A 26529-nucleotide genomic window follows, 5' to 3' on the forward strand; every position below is an offset into this window, starting at 1 on the left:
CTAAAATATGACAACTGTAGTATAATGAAAATTGAATCATTCCTCTTTTTTTTGAAAAAAATGAACAAAACATAAAATCAAACAAACTAGCAGAGATATAATTGTTGAAAAATAGAAAAAAAAAATAATAGTTTTAAACACATTTCTATAATCAATATGAAAAATATTTAAATAATATACTCTCATGAAATTTTCAAAATAATAAAAAATCTACTCAGACTAGATTATGTCTACTATAAATCTACAATGCTAAAATTGGATGATTTGAATGTGCAAATTATCTAATTATTAAGCAGGGGAATGTACTAAGATCTACCAATATTCTGACTACATGTAAATGGCATATGAGTGACTAATTCCACATAATGCTAAAATTGGATGATTTGAATATGCAAATTATCTAATTATTATACAGGGCAATGTACTAAGATCTACCAATATTCTGACTACATGTAAGTGGCATATGAGTGACTAATTCCACATAATGCTAAAATTGGATGATTTGAAAATGCAAATTATCTAATTATTATACAGGGCAATGTACTAAGATCTACGGATATTCTGACTACATGTAAGTGGTATATGAGTGACTAATTCCACATAATGCTAAAATTGGATGATTTGAATATGCAAATTATCTAATTATCAGCAGGGCAATGTACTAAGATCTACCGATATTCTGACTACATGTAAGTGGTATATGAGTGACTAATTCCACATAATGCTAAAATTGGATGATTTGAATATGCAAATTATCTAATTATTAAGCAGGGCAATGTACTAAGATCCACCAATATTCTGACTATATGTAAGTGGCATATGAGTGACTAATTCCACATAATGCTAAAATTGGATGATTTGAATATGCAAATTATCTAATTATTAAGCAGGGCAATGTACTAAGATCTACCAATATTCTGACTACATGTAAGTGGTATATGAGTGACTAATTCCACATAATGCTAAAATTGGATGATTTGAATATGCAAATTATCTAATTATTAAGCAGGGCAATGTACTAAGATCTACCAATATTCTGACTATATGTAAGTAGCATATGAGTGACTAATTCCACATAATGCTAAAATTGGATGATTTGAATATGCAAATTATCTAATTATTATGCAGGGCAATGTACTAAGATCTACCGATATTCTGACTATATGTAAGTGGCATATGAGTGACTAATTCCACATAATGCTAAAATTGAATGATTTGAATATGCAAATTATCTAATTATCAGCAGGGCAATGTACTAAGATCTACCAATATTCTGACTACATGTAAGTGGTATATGAGTGACTAATTCCACATAATGCTAAAATTGAATGATTTGAATATGCAAATTATCTAATTGTTATGCAGGGCAATGTACTAAGATCTACCAATATTCTGACTACATGTAAGTGGTATATGAGTGACTAATTCCACATGCTAAAATTGAATGATTTGAATATGCAAATTATCTAATTATTATGCAGGGCAATGTACCAAGATCTATTCCGACTACATGTAATATGCAAATAGGTAATTAATCATTCAATACTGTGGTATTATATAATTTTACAAAGCTACTGCAAATAAAATTTGTGGTATGAATTAAATTATAAATTTGTATGGTCTTCCTGAACACTCACAAATATTTATGTGACGTTCTTGAACACTCATGAATAATTTAATGTGTTCTTGAACACTCATGAATAATTTAATGTGTTCTTGAACACTCACGAATAATTTAATGTGTTTTTGAACACTCACGAATAATTTAATGTGTTCTTGAACACTCATGAATAATTTAATGTGTTCTTGAACACTCATGAATAATTTAATGTGTTCTTGAACACTCATGAATAATTTAATGTGTTCTTGAACACTCATGAATAATTTAATGTGTTCTTGAACACTTATTTGATGATATTCCTGAACAATCACAAGTATTTCAAGGTGTCCTAAAATTCATGAATAATTTGCTGGTAATCTCAAACACTCATGAAAGCCATTTTGAAGTTTTCAGTGAATTAAAAAAATATATGAAAAATATGCTAGAAAATGTAAGCAGTAAAGTTATATCTTTACCTGCAAAGCTTTAAAACAATCGAGTTGCCAGCAAAGTGACCAAAAGACAAGTATTATGTACAGCACAGTAACAGGCACACTACGCCAACTGTGAAATCATTCTACAAATAAAGTATTTAAATGCTTATTGAAAGATGATATGACCAATCACCACAACCTAACCTCAGGTGTGCCAAGAGATTGATCTCTTCAACTATGAGTTTTATTGTTTACAGAATATCACTGTGACAGTAATATTAAAAAACTTGTCTCTGGCTAATGACATTAATTGCTTTATGGTTTCATATTAAGTACATTTATTTTTGACAAATTTCAAAAAAACAAAACAATTTCCATTGATTTTTGAAACTAGATGAAATGAACAAGCAAATATTGTGGGTCATAAATTATATAAATGTGATTCTATTAATTATACATGAATTTATAATTCCCATTGCAACTCAAAATGACATTACTATGCATGCAGTGTAACAAATCTCTAGTTGATCTAAAAATACTAGGTCTGGAACAAAACTTTCACTAAATATAATTCGTTCACCTAAAAATATGGAGCATGAAGGGAGACCAACCATTTATGGGATACACAAAGTTTCACCTTTTGACCGCCATAGTTTTTCCCATTAAATTTAGGTATAACATTTTAATATATTTTTCATTAATTTCTCTGTAAATTTTTGACCAAGTACACATAATTTTCTATTGTCTGCAGGTTTTGATGAAAATCTTTTAATAAATATAGAAAAAGTTATGAATGATAAAAAAAACTTGACTTTAGGTTAATAATTACTGCCATTCATGTAATTTCTTGTGCTAATTTCTCAAAAAAATATTAGTTATAAAAAAATTATTTCTGTAAACATTTGAGACAACTTGAAGTCGTTTCTGTCATTTTCTCTAACAAAGAAAACAAAACATTCTCATGAATCTACCTAAAAATTGCAGTGTAAATCAAATTATCATAGTTGTCTGACATCTGGAATCTGTCAGCTGCCAAACAGTTGGTGTAGTCCAAATAATATAATATGTGTAACCAATTAATTTAGTAGATGTTAAAGAAAATTACAGAAATTCACAAATTTTGTAAATTAATCTTGAATGAAATATTTGGGTATAATTCACTTGAAAAGATTTAATAACTTAAAAAGAGATAAAGATTTAAAGATTAAACATAATAATCTTGGATTACAACTGAAATTCTGAAATGTGATACATTTTTTTTGGTTTTAAAATAAAGTTGTTTTTAAACAGATTCTGATGCACATTTCATAGTCTGCATGCTAATGAGTATCATTTTGTAACAATTAGATGATGTTGCCTGGCAACATGTAGATATTAAGTACTAACTGATGACATAATGTCCTGACAACACATACATTAGGGATCATCTCAAAACTTTGCATAATTAAATTACAATGTCCGGGAAATAATATTAGGGATCATCTCAAAACTTTACACAATTAATGACATATTGTCTTGGCAACACAAGTTAGAGTTTGTGTCTATCTCTAACTTTCTAATAACTAGATATTACATATTGTTCTGTTGACAAACACATCAAAAGTTAAAATGAAAGGGGTCTAAATTTTGTACTTTTACAAAATACACCTGACTTAATTTATGCAGCTTTTACTGCTCAATCAAATATGTACATGTATTATGATAATATCAAATTATTATCTCTGTTTTTATCCTTATGTAAGTTTTCATGTATAGTTGCCTGATGCGGTCATCATTGTATTTTGTAAACAGTTCAAAATTGTTAATTATTCATTTGCATACTTATCATTTGCATAAGCTTTGTTCGTTTGTTTGTTTAATTTCTCCACTGCGCATGGTTATTTTAGCCTATTTGTTTCATACTGTTTACATGTACTGTTTACATCACACGCTGTTCTTGTGGTCATGCAAGCTTGTTTCCATCTCGTATTAGTGTTAGTATCATGTTTTTTGTGCTCTTTATCGATTTGTCACAGTTCTGTTTTAAGGTTTGTTTGTTTTGGTTTTTCCCTCAAGCTTTCTGCCTTTAGTGCTGTATTTTGCTGTATGCCAGAAATGTAATTTTAGATTCAACAGAATAAAACTAACTTTTTATTTTCTTATGTTGCCAATTCTCTTGCATTGAGTTTGTTCTTTGCAATTGAATAATTTCAGAATATCATCACTTTTCCTCTCTGCCAAGACACATAACTTAAACACAGTAATAGTGACAATCACTAAACATTCAATTATTTACAACAAAAAAATGGTTTTAAACAAGTGTTGAATTCTCAATTTAGCACTGACTGTTGTGCCAAACCATGCAGAGCATGATAGATTTTCAGAAATACGTTGAGAGTAAAACATCCCCCAAAAAGATTTTCTCAGTAATCATGATAATTGTGATACAAGGTTTAGAGTCTAAGTATTACATCTTGGATGATGTATTTGCATAAATTAAAACTTGTTTATTAAGAGTAATCTATATCTCAAATATTAATGATTATTATCATAGACATTCTGTACATCACTTTCTAATAATAAATTTGTATTTAAACAGTGATACAAACAGAGCATGTAATCGGAATGTGTGACAGCGAAGCATAAATTTATGCAAATTTATTGTTTTAATTTTTATTTTATCACTATCAATTTTCGTAAAACAATAATTTGACATCATTCATATTAATATAATTTTGCAATAACCTCTGTATGAAAAAATGTTGGAAATTATATAGAAATCAAAGGTAAAGCACTATCATATAAAAAAATAAATAATATTCATCAGAATTTCTTAATAATTTGTGATATGAATTTTTCAGCATATCAGTCTAAATAAATTTGAAGATATAGACACACATGTACTTGTAACAAACACTTTTTACCATAAAAACTTTAATAAATGTCACAGAAATAACAATGTTTATGGATATTCAACATTTTTGCTGGAAAAAGTTATCTGGTGAACATACATCACAATATCTGGTTCAGTGAACGACAGCATAAATTAAAACCACATTTAATAAATTTTAACAAAATATCAAGATCTGTTTTAATGGTAGTCAGTTACTCAAATACTAAATCATGTACAATCTCAAAAGCACTATAGATGAAGTGTGTTTTAAAGATAGCACAATTTGAAACATTGACCTTTAATCTTTAACCCCTCGACCTCTAACCCTCTGACCTTAAACCCTTTGAACACCAGACAATTTTGTGTCACCTTTCACAAAATAAAACCACATAAATTTGTTCAAGATTTTTTAAAAACTTTTGATTAAGACCTATAAAGAATGAGAAATTATGATTATTTAGTAAAATATTAACAAAAAATTATATAAAAGGTAATTCAAATTTCCAAAACGTTGCACCAACATTAGAAATTATAGGGCTTGTTTAGCTACTGACTACATGTAATGAAGGACAGCAACTGTTACTATACTACTTTATCAACTAAGTAAAATTCAAAAACATTAGATGAACCAGACCCTGGCAGAGTAACAAAGTTTGTCATTTATTAATCACCAGCAATCAGTTTCCTTCAGATTTTTATGAGGTGTCACTGAATAAAAATGAAATGAAGTCAACTATTTAATTTTTTGTGGCTGCTTCATTTCCTTCTGATTAATTACCCACACAATCTTTATTATGACGGCTGTAGTTTTTCTCACCACCCTGAAAATCCTGAGTTTAGGTCAGAAAAATATACAAATATTTTTAAACAGAATCAAAAAATCAAAAAACAGCAGTCTCTGTCAATGATTGTAATATTAAGGTAGTAAGGTACTATAAAAACGTATCACCAGAATTTGTTAACTTTCACCACAGCTATAGTTGATGCTATCCAGATAAAATTATCAACTACCCAAAGAAAGCTGCATATGATAGATCACAGCCAAAGGAATTACCACAAGGATAAAACTTGACTGAGTGTCTTTCAATATTATGTGACGTCTAAAAAAGCTGAAAAAAGCTGCATATTACTGGACTTTGATCATGAAAGAATGATATAAAGACAGGGGTTTCCTTTTGAGTCAAAGTCATCTTTTGTCATCTTTTGTCATCTTTCACAAAATCATATCTGCAATATTTGTTTCATATTTTTTCCAAAATTTTGATTAAGACCTGTAAGCAATTGGAAATCATATTCATTTGATACAAAATTGTCAAACATAATTTAGAAAAACACATAAAAATGGGTGAAATTTTGCACCAACATTTTTGCGAGAAAAATTAAAGCACTCAGAATGCAGACTAATTACATTGTAGCTTCAGTCTAATAATATAAACAATTCACTAACCAACTACTTCTCAAAATATTATGTAAGAAAGAACAAAATTTAACTGCTTACAATCTTAAATTTAACCTTCCGACCAAAATTTTAGGAAAAAACCTTGAGAAAGACAAAGAAGCTTTTCATAAATAAGTTGATGTTGTTTGTCAGCGTTTCATTACTTCAATTTTGGCTATAGAATCTTTGAAATGCCAAGGTACATACAGACAACCATTCCTTTATACACATAAACAAAAACATAGAAAAAACATCCTTGATGTAACATTTATCATTTGGTCAATATTTTCACCTGTTTTTATCAACCACACCTTCTGACACAACCCCCTACTGTGTAGGCAACCTTCCAAACCCCTTTTTACCTGTTTATTTGTTTTTACCAACCACACCATCTGACTTTATTTTAAATCATGCATGTACCAACAAAGTTTATGGTTGTTCACCGGAAAAGAGAAATGTTACAGTAATTTTTTGTAAAAAAATTAAAATTTGATCACAGCAGCTATGCTTACAATATACTTATTTTACAAAGGTGTTTCTAAGAACAAAATAAGTCTTTTCATTTTATACCCTCCTCTATTAAGGATATGCTAAATGCAATAACAGCCACTAACATTTGTAATTGACAGTATGGATAACAATGTGGTGAGGTTACATGGATAAACATGGATTATTGTTGTGCCGAACATTGTGCTAATCCTTCTGTTTCAAACCCGATCACAGAACTTGTTAAAATTCTATTTGTTATAGAGCAAAAAGTAATAGAAAAGGTGAAAACAACTAGAAACTTGTTCATTACATTCATGAAGTTTTGAGACATTGTAAAAATCATTAAATTTGACGTTTTTCACGATAAAAAAAACTGTTTCAATTTTGCTAAAAAAAAAAGAGAGTAAATATTGGTTTACACAATTGTTTTTTCCTATTCAGAGGCTCTAACAGTTTGTTGTCAGCTACCTGTTGCACAATTTGTATTTCATTAAACCTGTAAACAGGTCAACGAACAGTTCGTCAGTAATTAATTATAATTAATTATTATAAATTAATTATTATAAATTAATTATTATAAATTAAGAAGATTTGACTCAAATACTCACAAATAGTTTGCAAGGGACAACCTTTCTTATCACTAAAACAAGTTACGCTAAGTAACACTTTCATTACAAATGTAATAAACAATGCATTAAGTGAGTATGATAAGGTTTCATAGGAGGTGCTGAAGTGGAATGACATCAAATTCGCATCCCAAACACATGATCTTATTTTGACGGGCACTGAAAAAACATAAAATTATTGAAAACGTAATACAATACTATTTCATATTTGTTGGTATTTTCCAAATTACGTGACGAGATGCACTGATATTCAGTATGTTAATTGAAATTAAAACTTATCTATAGACATGTTTTAGCCAATAATTAATTGGATATCATTTTTCAACACTGATACAATCCTACTCAGTGCAACAATTGATGTGCTTCCTTACAGGACAAGCAGTAGTCATTATTAATTGCTTTTTCATTTGAATAAGTTGAATTAGATAGTTACTTTATTTTAATTGTTTTTTTGAAAAAAAAATGATGGGTGAGATGAGATAGAGAAAGTAGAGGTGGTGATAGTATTCAACAATCTTGGGCAAGCTGACTAGATTATGTAACTACGGTCCCCAATTTAATTACCGGGTATGAAAGACTAAATCATGAATTGTAATTAAGCAGTAAACACAAGTTTGTTAAACTAAATTAAAAATGAAAAATTTTCTTTCAAATAAGTGCAAGAATATCAACCATTTCTTAGTACCACACCAGAAAATTTTTTGTTCAGGTACATGTACTTTCTCACAAAACAAAAAAATGGCTACCAAGTGACCATTTTTGATTATTGTGCTGCAAAGTAAAATCTGAGTGGTGAGCATATATCTGATGACACCAGAACTGTACAAACATGAATATGGTCACATGCATGCATGTTCACAAAAATAGAAAGAAATTTTGTCTGTATAAGAACTGAAAAAACCCAGTGTACAATTTTACAAAAATGATGAAAAATATGACCCTAACCCTAACTTCAATTTTTGTGAACTGCCTTGAAAAACATGTTAAATTATTTCATCTAATACTTATATATATTCAAAGAGTGTGATAGCTATATAAAGGTAATTTTCCAAATGTTGACTGTTATCACTTTGATGATCTAAAGTCAGTGTCTGATACACTCACTGTACAAGGTCACTGTCTGGTTACTGTAATCAACATCATTATAAATGTATGACACATGGATCACAGCAACATGCCGACTTACTTCAAGTACTCAAACTGAATATTAAATTACAACAGAAATTCAGCTGGCTGGACAACGATACATAGAATGTGAGAGATGTTTCAACATTTTCAACACCTACAATTTTTTATTATAGACTTAAATAAAAGAGACACATGCACTTACGGAAATGATGATGATTACTGGAAACTTAAAAGAAGGAAGTAATCAATATACTGTTGACAATGTGCCATATTACAGGTAATTTGTATTCATGAAATGTATGCAGCAATATTTCACTGCTAGGTACAATACAGTCCGGGATTAACTCGACTTCCAAGCCCGCTATCAGCTGACTTTGTATTGTAATAAAAAATAATTTTTAAAGTGAGTATCATTGTCTTCAATAATTTCAACTTATTTTTTGTAATATTTGAATATGTTATTATATGAGACATATTATTTCATACAATAGATATGTAGTAGTTATGAAAGCAAGCTAAATAGCTAAATGATAAGTTAACTTGGACTGTACTGTGTTTGGGCATGCTAGGTAAGAATAACAAACAAACAAACAAACAAAATAAATAAATAAATAACAAACAAACTAGCACATCAGTGATACACAGGTAACATAATAGACAAATATTATAAATTTCATTTTATTAAGTCATAAAATTTTATAGCAGTGAAACTTTTATTGGGTTTGAACAGTATTATTATCCAACCCCCAACAGTGTTGCATAATTTATTATTTTCACGTGCCTAAATTGAGTTTTTATTGTCAAAAATATGTTGCAAATTTATTCAATATTTTTAAATAGATTGTCTGAACTTTGGATTATTTTCAAATAAAACCATTTAAAATCGTGAGGAAGGCTTTATCTGTACATTTTTATTTTTCTACAATGTGTCAACAGTTTGTCCTTGCAATACATTTTTTTTCTCATTGTCTACCTTGCAATTTTTGTTTTCACAAATCTTCAAGCCACCCCCAATAATTAGTAGACACTACATTGCAGAGCAACAGCAAAATTAAGATGAGCATACCATCCCTTAGAAATAGAAAGAGGCAGACATAATAATATCCCTAGGGAGGGCCATATTTGTGCCTGCAAGAAATTGATGATGAATATCACTTTTTACTAAAATGTACAGCAAGGGAAACAATCAAGAAAAAGTATCTTCCAAATGAGACACAACCCCCAAATTTGAATACTCTAGTACAACTATTAAGTTCCTCTAAAAGCCAAATCATTAACTCGTTAGCTCTATTTATTTATTAGTGTTTTTTAATCAAAGATCAAATGAAATTAACTTAATAAGTTTCTTTGTATATAAATATTAATATCCCTATCACATTATATAGTGTTTATATTATCTATTGACGCCCTCTTTATCTATATTTTCATACATATTTTGTAATATCAATTTATTTCTTGTCAATAATTAATTTGTATAATTGTAATGGACCGTAGGCCATTATATTGCTATTATCAGTGGACACTACATTGCTATTATCAGTAGACGCTACATTGCTATTATCAGTGGACACTACATTGCTGTTATCAGTAGACACTACATTGCTATTATCAGTGGACACTACATTGCTATTATCAGTAGACACTACATTGCTATTATCAGTGGACACTACATTGCTATTATCAGTAGACACTACATTGCTATTATCAGTGGACACTACATTGCTATTATCAGTAGACACTACATTGCTATTATCAGTGGACACTACATTGCTATTATCAGTGGACACTACATTGCTATTATCAGTGGACACTACATTGCTATTATCAGTAGACACTACAACGCTATTATCAGTAGACACTACATTGCTATTATCAATAGACACTACATTACTATTATCAGTGGACACTACATTGCTATTATCAGTGGACACTACATTGCTATTATCAGTGGACACTACATTGCTATTATCAGTGGACACTACATTGCTATTATCAGTAGACACTACATTGGTATTATCAGTAGACACTACATTGCTATTATCAGTAGACACTACATTGCTATTATCAGTAGACACTACATTGCTATTATCAGTAGACACTACATTGCTATTATGAGTAGACACTACATTGCTATTATCAGTAGACACTACATTGCTATTATCAGTGGACACTACATTGCTATTATCATTGGACACTACATTGCTATTATCAGTGGACACTACATTGCTATTATCAGTGGACACTACATTGCTATTATCAGTAGACACTACATTGCTATTATCAGTGGACACTACATTGCTATTATCAGTAGACACTACATTGCTATTATCAGTGGACACTACATTGCTATTATCAGTGGACACTACATTGCTATTATCAGTGGACACTACATTGCTATTATCAGTAGACACTACATTGCTATTATCAGTGGACACTACATTGCTATTATCAGTAGACACTACATTGCTATTATCAGTGGACACTACATTGCTATTATCAGTGGACACTACATTGCTATTATCAGTGGACACTACATTGCTATTATCAGTGGACACTACATTGCTATTATCAGTGGACACTACATTGCTATTATCAGTAGACACTACATTGCTATTATCAGTGGACACTACATTGCTATTATCAGTGGACACTACATTGCTATTATCAGTGGACACTACATTGCTATTATCAGTAGACACTACATTGCTATTATCAGTGGACACTACATTGCTATTATCAGTGGACACTACATTGCTATTATCATTGGACACTACATGGCTATTATCAGTGGACACTACATTGCTATTATCAGTGGACACTACATTGCTATTATCAGTAGACACTACATTACTATTATCAGTGGACACTACATTGCTATTATCAGTGGACACTACATTGCTATTATCAGTAGACACTACAATGCTATTATCAGTGGACACTACATTGCTATTATCAGTGGACACTACATTGCTATTATCAGTAGACACTACAACGCTATTATCAGTAGACACTACATTGCTATTATCTGTGGACACTACATTGCTATTATCAGTGGACACTACATTGCTATTATCAGTGGACACTACACTGCTATTATCAGTGGACACTACATTGCTATTATCAGTAGACACTACAATGCTATTATCAGTGGACACTACATTGCTATTATCAGTGGACACTACATTGCTATTATCAGTGGACACTACATTGCTATTATCAGTAGACACTACATTGCTATTATCAGTGGACACTACATTGCTATTATCAGTGGACACTACATTGCTATTATCAGTGGACACTACATTGCTATTATCAGTGGACACTACATTGCTATTATCAGTAGACACTACAATGCTATTATCAGTGGACACTACATTGCTATTATCAGTGGACACTACATTGCTATTATCAGTAGACACTACATTACTATTATCAGTGGACACTACACTGCTATTATCAGTGGACACTACATTGCTATTATCAGTGGACACTACATTGCTATTATCAGTAGACACTACATTGCTATTATCAGTGGACACTACATTGCTATTATCAGTGGACACTACATTGCTATTATCATTGGACACTACATGGCTATTATCAGTGGACACTACATTGCTATTATCAGTGGACACTACATTGCTATTATCAGCAGACACTACATTGCTATTATCATTGGACACTACATTGCTATTATCAGTGGACACTACATTGCTATTATCAGTGGACACTACATTGCTATTATCAGTGGACACTACATTGCTATTATCAGTAGACACTACATTGCTATTATCAGTGAACACTACATTGCTATTATCAGTAGACACTACATTGCTATTATCAGTGGACACTACATTGCTATTATCAGTGGACACTACATTGCTATTATCAGTGGACACTACATTGCTATTATCAGTAGACACTACATTGCTATTATGAGTAGACACTACATTGCTATTATCAGTGGACACTACATTGCTATTATCAGTGGACACTACATTGCTATTATCATTGGACACTACATGGCTATTATCAGTGGACACTACATTGCTATTATCAGTGGACACTACATTGCTATTATCAGCAGACACTACATTGCTATTATCATTGGACACTACATTGCTATTATCAGTGGACACTACATTGCTATTATCAGTGGACACTACATTGCTATTATCAGTGGACACTACATTGCTATTATCAGTAGACACTACATTGCTATTATCAGTGAACACTACATTGCTATTATCAGTAGACACTACATTGCTATTATCAGTGGACACTACATTGCTATTATCAGTGGACACTACATTGCTATTATCAGTAGACACTACATTGCTATTATCAGTAGACACTACATTGCTATTATCAGTGGACACTACATTGCTATTATCAGTGGACACTACATTGCTATTATCAGTGGACACTACATTGCTATTATCAGTGGACACTACATTGCTATTATCAGTGGACACTACATTGCTATTATCAGTGGACACTACATTGCTATTATCAGTGGACACTACATTGCTATTATCATTGGACACTACATTGCTATTATCAGTGGACACTACATTGCTATTATCAGTGGACACTACATTGCTATTATCAGTAGACACTACATTGCTATTATCAGTAGACACTACATTGCTATTATCAGTGGACACTACATTGCTATTATCAGTGGACACTACATTGCTATTATCATTGGACACTACATTGCTATTATCAGTGGACACTACATTGCTATTATCAGTGGACACTACATTGCTATTATCAGTGGACACTACATTGCTATTATCAGTAGACACTACATTGCTATTATCAGTAGACACTACATTGCTATTATCAGTGGACACTACATTGCTATTATCAGTGGACACTACATTGCTATTATCAGTAGACACTACATTGCTATTATCAGTGGACACTACATTGCTATTATCAGTGGACACTACATTGCTATTATCAGTGGACACTACATTGCTATTATCAGTAGACACTACATTGCTATTATCAGTGGACACTACATTGCTATTATCAGTGGACACTACATTGCTATTATCAGTAGACACTACATTGCTATTATCAGTGGACACTACATTGCTATTATCAGTGGACACTACATTGCTATTATCAGTGGACACTACATTGCTATTATCAGTAGACACTACATTGCTATTATCAGTGGACACTACATTGCTATTATCAGTGGACACTACATTGCTATTATCAGTGGACACTACATTGCTATTATCAGTAGACACTACATTGCTATTATCAGTGGACACTACATTGCTATTATCAGTGGACACTACATTGCTATTATCAGTAGACACTACATTGCTATTATCAGTGGACACTACATTGCTATTATCAGTGGACACTACATTGCTATTATCAGTGGACACTACATTGCTATTATCAGTAGACACTACATTGCTATTATCAGTGGACACTACATTGCTATTATCAGTGGACACTACATTGCTATTATCATTGGACACTACATGGCTATTATCATTGGACACTACATTGCTATTATCAGTGGACACTACATTGCTATTATCAGTAGACACTACATTACTATTATCAGTGGACACTACATTGCTATTATCAGTGGACACTACATTGCTATTATCAGTAGACACTACAATGCTATTATCAGTGGACACTACATTGCTATTATCAGTGGACACTACATTGCTATTATCAGTAGACACTACAACGCTATTATCAGTAGACCCTACATTGCTATTATCTGTGGACACTACATTGCTATTATCAGTGGACACTACATTGCTATTATCAGTGGACACTACACTGCTATTATCAGTGGACACTACATTGCTATTATCAGTAGACACTACAATGCTATTATCAGTGGACACTACATTGCTATTATCAGTGGACACTACATTGCTATTATCAGTGGACACTACATTGCTATTATCAGTAGACACTACATTGCTATTATCAGTGGACACTACATTGCTATTATCAGTGGACACTACATTGCTATTATCAGTGGACACTACATTGCTATTATCAGTGGACACTACATTGCTATTATCAGTAGACACTACAATGCTATTATCAGTGGACACTACATTGCTATTATCAGTGGACACTACATTGCTATTATCAGTAGACACTACATTACTATTATCAGTGGACACTACACTGCTATTATCAGTGGACACTACATTGCTATTATCAGTGGACACTACATTGCTATTATGAGTAGACACTACATTGCTATTATCAGTGGACACTACATTGCTATTATCAGTGGACACTACATTGCTATTATCATTGGACACTACATGGCTATTATCAGTGGACACTACATGGCTATTATCAGTGGACACTACATTGCTATTATCAGTGGACACTACATTGCTATTATCAGCAGACACTACATTGCTATTATCATTGGACACTACATTGCTATTATCAGTGGACACTACATTGCTATTATCAGTGGACACTACATTGCTATTATCAGTGGACACTACATTGCTATTATCAGTAGACACTACATTGCTATTATCAGTGAACACTACATTGCTATTATCAGTAGACACTACATTGCTATTATCAGTGGACACTACATTGCTATTATCAGTGGACACTACATTGCTATTATCAGTAGACACTACATTGCTATTATCAGTAGACACTACATTGCTATTATCAGTGGACACTACATTGCTATTATCAGTGGACACTACATTGCTATTATCAGTGGACACTACATTGCTATTATCAGTGGACACTACATTGCTATTATCAGTGGACACTACATTGCTATTATCAGTGGACACTACATTGCTATTATCAGTGGACACTACATTGCTATTATCATTGGACACTACATTGCTATTATCAGTGGACACTACATTGCTATTATCAGTGGACACTACATTGCTATTATCAGTAGACACTACATTGCTATTATCAGTAGACACTACATTGCTATTATCAGTGGACACTACATTGCTATTATCAGTGGACACTACATTGCTATTATCATTGGACACTACATTGCTATTATCAGTGGACACTACATTGCTATTATCAGTGGACACTACATTGCTATTATCAGTGGACACTACATTGCTATTATCAGTAGACACTACATTGCTATTATCAGTAGACACTACATTGCTATTATCAGTGGACACTACATTGCTATTATCAGTGGACACTACATTGCTATTATCAGTAGACACTACATTGCTATTATCAGTGGACACTACATTGCTATTATCAGTGGACACTACATTGCTATTATCAGTGGACACTACATTGCTATTATCAGTAGACACTACATTGCTATTATCAGTGGACACTACATTGCTATTATCAGTGGACACTACATTGCTATTATCAGTAGACACTACATTGCTATTATCAGTGGACACTACATTGCTATTATCAGTGGACACTACATTGCTATTATCAGTGGACACTACATTGCTATTATCAGTGGACACTACATTGCTATTATCATTGGACACTACATTGCTATTATCAGTGGACACTACATTGCTATTATCAGTGGACACTACATTGCTATTATCAGTGGACACTACATTGCTATTATCAGTAGACACTACATTGCTATTATCAGTGGACACTACATTGCTATTATCAGTGGACACTACATTGCTATTATCAGTAGACACTACATTGCTATTATCAGTAGACACTACATTGCTATTATCAGTGGACACTACATTGCTATTATCATTGGACACTACATTGCTATTATCAGTAGACACTACATTGCTATTATCAGTGGACACTACATTGCTATTATCAGTGGACACTACATTGCTATTATCAGTGGACACTACATTGCTATTATCAGTAGACACTACATTGCTATTATCAGTAGACACTACATTGCTATTATCAGTGGACACTACATTGCTATTATCATTGGACACTACATTGCTATTATCAGTGGACACTACATTGCTATTATCAGTGGACACTACATTGCTATTATCAGTGGACACTACATTGCTATTATCAGTAGACACTACATCGCTATTATCAGTGGACACTACATTGCTATTATCAGTGGACACTACATTGCTATTATCAGTGGACACTACATCATTAATATCAGCAACACATCACATGACTTTTCAATCCACCTGTGTATAATATCAGACTGCGACTCCGCCCAACCAACCAGGTAGATACAAAATACAATTAATCTCGTGCCTTATCTGAATAGAAATGACTAATTTTTCTTGACATACCAATAATGCATCTTTCTCAACTCAACATGACTTTCCCGTTCAACACAAGGGAATCACTGTGATATTCATGTTTTAAAAATAACTAATTACCGGTAGGCCAAACAAAATAAATAATGTGTTTCTGGTAATATTGAAAGGAAAAATAGGATAGGTATGTGTTTTTATTTTGTCATAATTTTATTTTAATTGTTGTTGGTCCAAAATTCAAATGAAGCATAAATAGTGATGAAATGTTCATAAAAAACAGGAAGTGAAACATAATTTTTTATATGGCTTTTAACATGCATGTCTTAACCTGTTTATTAATTGTCTATAGAATATTGGCATTTACTTTGTTAAAGTCTTATGAACAAGAAACTCGTATGTTATGGCTTAGTGTTTAAATTAATTATGTATGAAAGGTTTAATCACCAGTATTATCTGCAATTTAAAAATACATGTACATGTATGTGGGCATGCATTTATGAGACCTGAATTTGATGACAGTCATTACAATCCTGTACTTAAAGGAACAAATGTATTATAACATTTTCTCTCATTATTTCAAGTGTATCTCTTATACATAAGGCCAGACTTTTATTATTCCTTGCTTCGCGAACCCGCCGAATGGACAGAAGCCGAAAATGAAATAAAAATGAAAGTTTATTTCCGGGTATTTTCTCGCGCCCGCCGACTTGTGAGTGCAAAAAATTGGTAAAAAAAATATGTTTATCTTTATTTTTTTTCCACCCGCCGCCTAACAAATCCAAGTTGCATTTTCATGGGAGTATCATGATCAAAGTACAGAAGTCTCGCGCAGTTCTATACTTTATGCGTGTTGGTTGACGGTGAATCTCGGGTATTGACCTCTCTGCATGTTGCTTGAGACTACTAGGCAAACATGGCGGCGTGGTTTGTGGTGAAAATTGGCGACATTGCCAACCAGGTTATATATGTGTCACACGCAATGTAATATTACCGTAATTGGTATAGTACAGGTGTGATGGTTCAAATACCAAAATGGCAACAGTAACAAAAGACTTCCCTGGCGGCGATGATAAAATACGAACACGGAGCCAACAGATGAGGTTTCAACTGGTACTGGTATTATTATACTCTGCAAACATCAAGTACAATAACGCGGTAAAACTCCACTACTCCAATGACTAGATATTTGAACTCCAATACAATTCAACGAGATCTTCGATCTGATCTCAGTGCTGAACAACTCCCCTATATATACTCACACTGTCTATAAATAGACCATTACATCAGCATACATAATGAGTCTGGAATTTACTACAAATTTCCAGAATGTTCCATTACCTTCTATTGCCTTCTAAAGTGTCCTATTACCTATTCAACCAGCTTCTAAAAATTCCACCCAGACACAGTACGGTTCTAGAACATTCTCAGTCACACGGAAGTGGTAAACAAGTTGTATGCGACAATATGGAATAACATTTTATTTCATTTCTTCTCTCCGATCAATGATCTCACTTACAATTCTTTGAGAATCACACAAATCTAACGGAAAAAAACAATTAATTTTATTTATTTTTTCACCCTCCTCAAAAAATAGACTTATAAAAACTCAAGAAACAAGGAATAACAAAAGTCTGGCCTAAACATGAAAATTAGTTAAAATTAGGAAAACAAATTATGTTTAAAAGAATTTATGACTTTATGAATATTTTGAAGAAATGATTTTGGCTTATAACTGATTATATGCAAGCAGAAACTTTTGAGCATGACTTAATATAAATAAATATAAATACTATTCCATTTTTGATTAGTAGCCCATAAACTTACATAAATGACAGAATTGTGTCGATGGTAAAAAAAGTTTGTAATCACGATTATAGAGCAAATATGGTGCTTCTTCTCTTTATTCATTCATTTGATAATTCATTCATTTAACCATCCACATTCATTCATTCATTCATTCATTCATCCATCCACCAATCCATCCATTTGTTCGTTCGTCCATTCATTCATTCATTTATTCACCCATTCATTCACTTAATTTTTAAACACACCAATCTTGCATTGTTAATAACATTTTTAAATTTATAAAAGTATGTACTAAATATGATTCCTTTTACCATTGTATACTTGTTAATTGTTTCTGGGAGACCCCTGTGGTGAAGTTGTACAACTCAAAAAAATGGGTGTCTGACAATAAGATCTACCCCAAATGTGTGAAATGGTCACAGCTTACTAGGATTTAGGGTCAGTTGAACTAAAATAAATCTTTATATCGATGGATAACCATTTACATGATCAAGGAATTTGTGTGGATTAACTGCATTAATTCTTATGATATTTATTCATATTACAAGCAGTATAATTTTGCATGACAAGCAAATAACGAGGTAGTGAAAAATAGATACTAGTGTGTGGTGAAATATAACATTCTATAAAACAAGCAGCCTGTCGACTGAGATAGCTCCGCTGTTAGCAATGCACATGGCAATTAAAGAACAGAAGACATCATTAGAAAATGAACAAATCTGAGAGAGGTCCACATGTAGTATCTATATGTATAATATATCAAAGCAATTGGACTTGCGGTTTTCAACAAGAAGTCGAAAATATCACTTTTTACCAAAAATGACAAAAATATTCATCAAAATTAGAGAATTAAAGATATCATCATGAAATGAACAAATCTGAGAGAGGTCCACATGTGGTACCTATATATGTAATATCAAAGCAATTGGACTTGAGGTTTTTAACAAGAAGTCGAAAATATCACTTTTTACCAAAAATGATAAAAATATTCACCAAAATTAGAAAATTAAAGATATCATTACAAAATGAACAAATCTGAGAGAGGTCAACATGTAGTATCCATATAAGTAATATCAAAGCAATTAAAGTTGCGGTTTTCAACAAGTAGTTGAAAATTAGTGAATTGAAGATATTATCACAAAATGAACAAATCTGAGAGAGGTCCACATGTGGTACCTATATATGTAATATCAAAGCAATGGACTTGCGGTTTTTAACAAGAAGTTGAAAATATCACTTTTTACCAAAAATTACAAAAATATTCACCAAAATTAGAGAATTGAAGATATCATTATGAAATGAACAAATCTGAGAGAGGTCCACATGTAGTACCTATATATGTAATATCAAAGCAATTGGAGTTGTGGTTTTCAACAAGAACTCGAAAATATCACTTTTTACCAAAAATGACAAAAATATTCATCAAAATTAGAGAATTAAAGATATTATCACAAAATGAACAAATCTGAGAGAGGTCCACATGTGGTACCTATATATGTAATATCAAAGCAATGGACTTGCGGTTTTTAACAAGAAGTTGAAAATATCACTTTTTACCAAAAATTACAAAAATATTCACCAAAATTAGAGAATTGAAGATATCATTATGAAATGAACAAATCTGAGAGAGGTCCACATGTAGTACCTATATATGTAATATCAAAGCAATTGGAGTTGTGGTTTTCAACAAGAACTCGAAAATATCACTTTTTACCAAAAATGACAAAAATATTCATCAAAATTAGAGAATTAAAGATATCATTACAAAATGAACAAATCTGAGAGAGGTCCACATGTAGTACTTATATATGTAATATCAAAGCAATTGTACTTGCGGTTTTTAACAAGAAGTTGAAAATATCACTTTTTACCAAAAATGACAAAAATATTTACCAAAATTAGAGAATTGAAGATATCATCATGAAATGAAAAATCTGAGAGAGGTCTACCCAAGGTACATATACACCAAGTATCAAAGCATTCAGGCTTGTAGTTTTCAAGAAGAAGTCGAAAAAGTAAAACATTGACACGGACGACGACGGACGACAAACAATCACTCAAATGATAAGCTCCGCTCGACAAAGTCGACAGCGGAGCTAAAAAAAAGAAATGAATGGTCAGTAGAATTATGTTCACCAATTCAGACAAGGAATCCTTGTCGTAAAAGATTAGTAAAAGTGGGTAGAAGAGTCAGCTAGTATTTATTTATATACACTATAGTGTGTTTTATCGGCAAGATCAAGATTGAGAATTCAAAGCCATGTTTGCATTGTCGACAAAAATCACAGACTGTTTTCAACAAGATGATAAATATTAGGCGGAAATTTGCCAGCACCTTATCACACAAATAAACTTTGCCATGAATGACATTTTTGCAATTTAATTGGTACCAATGAAAAATCGTTGAGAGAAATGAAAAACTACATCATTCTGTCAGGCATGTATTGGGTTTGCAACACCGTGGGGGCAAAACTCGCGCGACCTTGTCAGGCTACTTTTAATCCCTTAGAAGAGAATGCATATCATTTACAAGAATTTCTTATCTGATTCAGAGAGCAACAATTAACAGACTTCATCACCACTTTTTATCCAACCTTGTCAGGTAGTTACATTTCTATGCTTAGGCATATCAGCATGATATTAAAATCCAAAATTATTTACAGCTATATGTTAAAGAGAGAGGTCGTCACCTGCGCACATGTGGGAATTAAGTCCCAAGCGTTGATAACAACACACGCTAAATACACAAAAGCTCATGGGTAGACACTTGTTTGTAAACAATGACACGCTATGGCCATTTGACGCATGAGCAGGTGACGACACCCCTGCTTTAAATATGTTAAATTGAAATACAACTTGCTTGGTCAATTTTTAATAAAACAAATTCAAAAATTCAATAAAATGATGGATGACCATTATCAATTTATTCACTGATTCTGTCAATGATTATGCTTCAAAGACTACTCTCATTTTCATTGATAGGTATGCTGTCGTGGCCATGAGCATTGATCTCTAAAGGTCACACATCCTGGTACTCTATGACCTCTAAAGGTTACACATCCTGGTAATCTCCAAGGTAATATACTAACTGGTATAATTCCTAATGATGAGTGCAGATAATGGTATCCCACAATTCCACAGTCACATCCTGTGGCTTGACAACCTTTTCTTTAATATAGTCAATTCATTTGCAAAACAAGTTTTTCTATTCATGAAGACTTCAACTATATTTGTATTTTTTCAATACAAAAAAATCTTTGTGTGATATTTCAGGATACTAAAAATCTCACATCCTGGTATTTTCTGGTTGTGTCTTATTACAGCAATAATTTCTAATATTATCCAATACTGTCTAATAGACCATATTCCGTTCACTGCGAGAATCACGCATTATGCATGAAATTGGACGTAAAAACAGGACAAACAAAGGTCATAGCGTCGTAAAACATCGTGTGTGATTCGACAAACGTGAAAATATTTTGGTGGGCATTTACATGCTTAATAATGTGCTGTACACATTTGATGATAGACAATTTTGATTAAGTGAGGGTATTTGAAAGCAATACTTCTCTGTCGATGATCGGCCGGTCAATGTGAGCTACGAAATAAATTTGTGTTCAAATCAAATCGTTTGATTTTTGCGGCAGATGTTCGATGCGCGTCTTTCATGCATCTCGGTAGATCTCACAGTTCAAATCACCTATTGGCATCATCTGCAAAAACACACCCTTGCTTTGGTCAATAGCTTTAAATATTAATTCTTCAAATTTTGCTATTTGACAATTCATTGAGAAATTCTCATTGACAATGAATCTGTTTTAATAGAATTTAATTACCAGGATATGTGACTTTTAAGGTCACGTGTAAGTACCAGGATGTGTTACCTTTAAGGTCATGTGTGACCTTTAAGGTCATGTGTAAGTACCAGGATGTGTGACCTTTAAGGTGATGTGTATGAACCAGGATGTGTGACCTTTAAGGTCATTTGTAAGTACCAGGATGTGATACCTTTAAGGTCATGTGTAAGTACCAGGATATGTGACCTTTAAGGTGATGTGTATGAACCAGGATGTGTGACCTTTAAGGTCATTTGTAAGTACCAGGATGTGATACCTTTAAGGTCATGTGTAAGTACCAGGATGTGTGACCTTTAAGGTGATGTGTATGAACCAGGATGTGTGACCTTTAAGGTCATTTGTAAGTACCAGGATGTGTGACCTTTAAGGTCATGTGTAAGTACCAGGATGTGTGACCTTTAAGGTGATGTGTATGAACCAGGATGTGTGACCTTTAAGGTCATTTGAAAGTACCAGGATGTGTGACCTTTAAGGTCATGTGTAAGTACCAGGATGTGTGACCTTTAAGATGATGTGTATGAACCAGGATGTGTGACCTTTAAGGTCATTTGTAAGTACCAGGATGTGATACCTTTAAGGTCATGTGTAAGTACCAGGATATGTGACATTTAAGGTCACGTGTAAGTACCATGATGTGGTACCTTAAAGGTGATGTGTAAGTACCAGGACGCTGCCATTTTGTGAATGAAACGCCATAGAGGGATTTGTAACACACAAACCGATTGGATAATAATTAGCCTCAACTGACTACTGGGAGCGCTGTTAGAATATGCATATTTGATGGTCGTTCTGCCAAGGTCTGTTTAGAGGCTTTGCCCAATGAACTTAGACCTTGGCTAGCGAAGATGGCATTATAATTGGTCCATCACTTTCTCAATGCTTGTTCTGTGGTTATCTTATGTCAGCACTTACGCTTGTGATACTTCTATATATAGAGCAATGTTTTCCTTTTGTTTTCACAAATATAAAACTGTTTCGTTTGTTATCAGTTTGCACAAAAATAGCAAAAAGATTAGAAGCACCTCAAGTAGTACAGGCAGTCATTTAATCACGTGCCCTTGGGCCGGAATCCTGTTCCAGTGGAACAATATGGCGATTAATAGTTACCTGCCATCCTACTTGCGGAAACCAGCGGACTAGCGATCTGTGAGTGCCCTCTGGAGGCCAACATTTAGGTTCTTGTTATTAATCATTAATTTATTATTTTAAATAACAGGGGCAAACAATTTTAAAATGAAAATGAAAATTGAATTATGGTTGTTTTATTTTTATATTGAATAATTTAGGCACATTCTCATATTTCTCTACCCCAACTGACTTGTTCAATTTCAGCATAATTTGTATCAAATATAATCTGAATGTTGGTCCCAGACCTGTCTTTGTTTTTACTAACTTTAAAATAATTATATAATCATATACATACAGAAATTGAACCATATTACATGTTTTTGTACTCAGACACCAATTTGAATTAGGGCAACAGACATAGAGCAGAGGTGGTCCATTCATAGCTGGGTTGAGGTGATGATACACTCTCCTATGAAGATACTGTAAATGCATTAATTATTCACTGGGTTTTAATTTCCATATTTTCGCTGATAAGTAAAATCCGGTAAATTAAATCTATGTGAATATGTAAAATAACAATAAAACTCATTGTTTCCTTGACAAATTTTTGATACTAAAAAGCAGTGAATATGCTCAAGAATGTTTGCAACACAAGAGTTATATAACAGTGTTGAATAGAATAGAATAGAATAGTTGTTTTATTGGCACTGTAAAATTGACATTTCTTTTGTGGTTCTTTGGTCAATCAAAGCTCAAAAAAGTGAAAAGTGGAAATGGTGAATATTTCCTGACTGTAGGAATTTTTTCTTTCTTAATTTCAATACATTCTGAATATATTGTGAACAGATTAGTATTAAGTGTATTTGAATTTTCATAGATAGCCACTTGTTTGTGAAAGAGACAACATTATATTCTTGACTGTAGAACATTTGAGTGTCATACAACTGAGCAGGAAAATGTTAGTGATGATAATTCCCATTGAAATCATTTCAGACCACAACTTTCAATAACATTCATTCAATTCCAAATCTCACTTTCTGATTGTTACACTACCCAAGGCGACACAACCAGCAGTGCACACCACCAAAGCAATTCTATGCTATATGTGCCAGTCGCATCACATGGCAGAGGGAAGTGTGCAGCAAGTTTAGTAAATTAGCCATTTCTGTTTCAACCATGGGTTTCAACATGCCTTTCTCAGTGTGGGACCCCCCCCCCCCCATAGACTTCATTCAACATTTCAGTTGAAATGTGTGACGCCTGTGAATCCCTGATATTGTTAACTTTGATATTTTCAATGGGTGCGTTAGGTATAAGTAAAACAAGTGATAAATGTGATGAATAATACATTAGTTTTCAGTATATGTAACAGTATATTCATCATTCTGTATGCAGTCAAAGTTGATAATAACAAGTTTAGTAAAATAGTTTAAATAATTTCAAAAAATAAATAAGAATAAGAAAAGCTAGTGTCAATGGGACAGTGTGTAAAGCAGCCACTTGGCACATTATCCGTCTCTAGACCATAATTAGTTTAACAATTGCGTACGAAATTGCTTTCCACTTGCGGTTAAGAAAACATTGAAAAAATAAACATGACCTCAGATGAGACTAAGCAAACATTTCAAACATTCATAGCGGAAATCATACATCATATGAGGTATAGAGGAAATATCAAGAGCTGAAACCATCGAACGATGATATTGTACGAAATGAATCGCTCATAACGTTGACATCTGTTCAACCACCGTCCCAGTCACGGTGTTGAGGGACGATGGTTCAACCAACGAATTAGCGGTGAACGCTATATACAGAACAGTGAACGCAGGAGTTCAATGAAATGAAATCGAGTCCTTACCTAATTGACGTTCTTAACTTCTATACACATTCCTTGGCAATAATATAAATACCGGTCAATCTTTGCCGTTGTTCACGAATTCACGGAATTACTCGTCATCCACTTTTTAAATTAAGCGCCGGCGTTGGACAGTTTCTCCCCCTTAGCGAATAATCTACAGTGATCTGAGTGAGAAGGGAGCTGCTATTATTTTGCAAGCGGTGACACGCTCGAGTTAAAAGACCGCTAAATTTAAACGGCTGAAATCCGCCTTATAATGATCGGTATCTGCATAATTTGCAAACAATTCCGAACGCAATTATCTCTGACGCATTTCATTAAGACTGTAGGGAAATATAACAAACACACCGATATATCTTCCGACGGGCTGGCAGGACTATAATGAAAACGATCACTCAAGGAACCGTGGAATCATAATGACCTTTCAGGTCAATCGACGAGCGCCCCCTGTGGCTGTCAACTAAAATGTCATGACGAGACGACGTTGGTGGCTTGAAAGATCAAAATGTGCGATAAGACGTTCTTATAAATAATAACCCCATGAAATATGATATTGCATATTCCGTAATATATGAGGTTAAAATTGGAATATTTATCCTGTTTTGGGAAATAGTTTGTATTCACCGCATACTAGAAACCCAGTGACAATAACTATTAAGGTGTGTTTATGTTTGAATATTGATCTCCCATTGGCACTCTGATAGAAGGGGTCAAGGGGGGTAGCTGGTGCAGGTTACAGGAAATGAAAAAGGCATTTGACGTTTTTACTAGAAACAAAATAAAGTTCCATTCCAGGAAAAGTTTTTACGCTTTACAGATAAAGCAAATTATATTTAACATTGTTTAAGAATCAAAATTGGAAAATGCGTACGAATTACGACATTCAATGCGAAAAATGCTTTATACGCTTACAAAAAATAAGATCTTTGTATAAATTACGGACTAATAATATAGCTGATTACGTTTTACACCTTGCCCATGTTTACGAATTTACGTTTTTTTATTTATTTAAATTACATTATTACGAAATTAAAAACAATTAATTACAGCTTAAGAAAATACCTCTTGCCGACCCTCCCAATAGTCTATTCATTATATCAGTAGGGAAGA

At 32.8% G+C, this 26529-nt stretch overlaps 1 protein-coding gene across 1 annotated transcript in view; it reads right to left on the reverse strand.

Annotated features, from left to right (window-relative positions):
* Positions 1–25863, reverse strand: part of LOC100370338 (voltage-gated potassium channel subunit beta-2-like) — an 88325-nt gene extending 62462 nt beyond the window's left edge. Inside the window, exons 1-2 of the mRNA XM_085490790.1 lie at positions 25768–25863; positions 25420–25583 (exon numbers count right to left, since the gene is read on the reverse strand). The gene's annotated coding sequence lies outside the window, so the exon portion shown is untranslated. The remainder of the gene's footprint in view (positions 1–25419; positions 25584–25767) is intronic.
* Positions 25864–26529: the final 666 nt, after the last annotated feature.

Source organism: Saccoglossus kowalevskii, chromosome 15 (genome assembly GCF_978046115.1).
Source record: "Saccoglossus kowalevskii chromosome 15, keSacKowa6.1, whole genome shotgun sequence".
NCBI classification, from domain to species: Eukaryota; Metazoa; Hemichordata; class Enteropneusta; family Harrimaniidae; genus Saccoglossus; species Saccoglossus kowalevskii.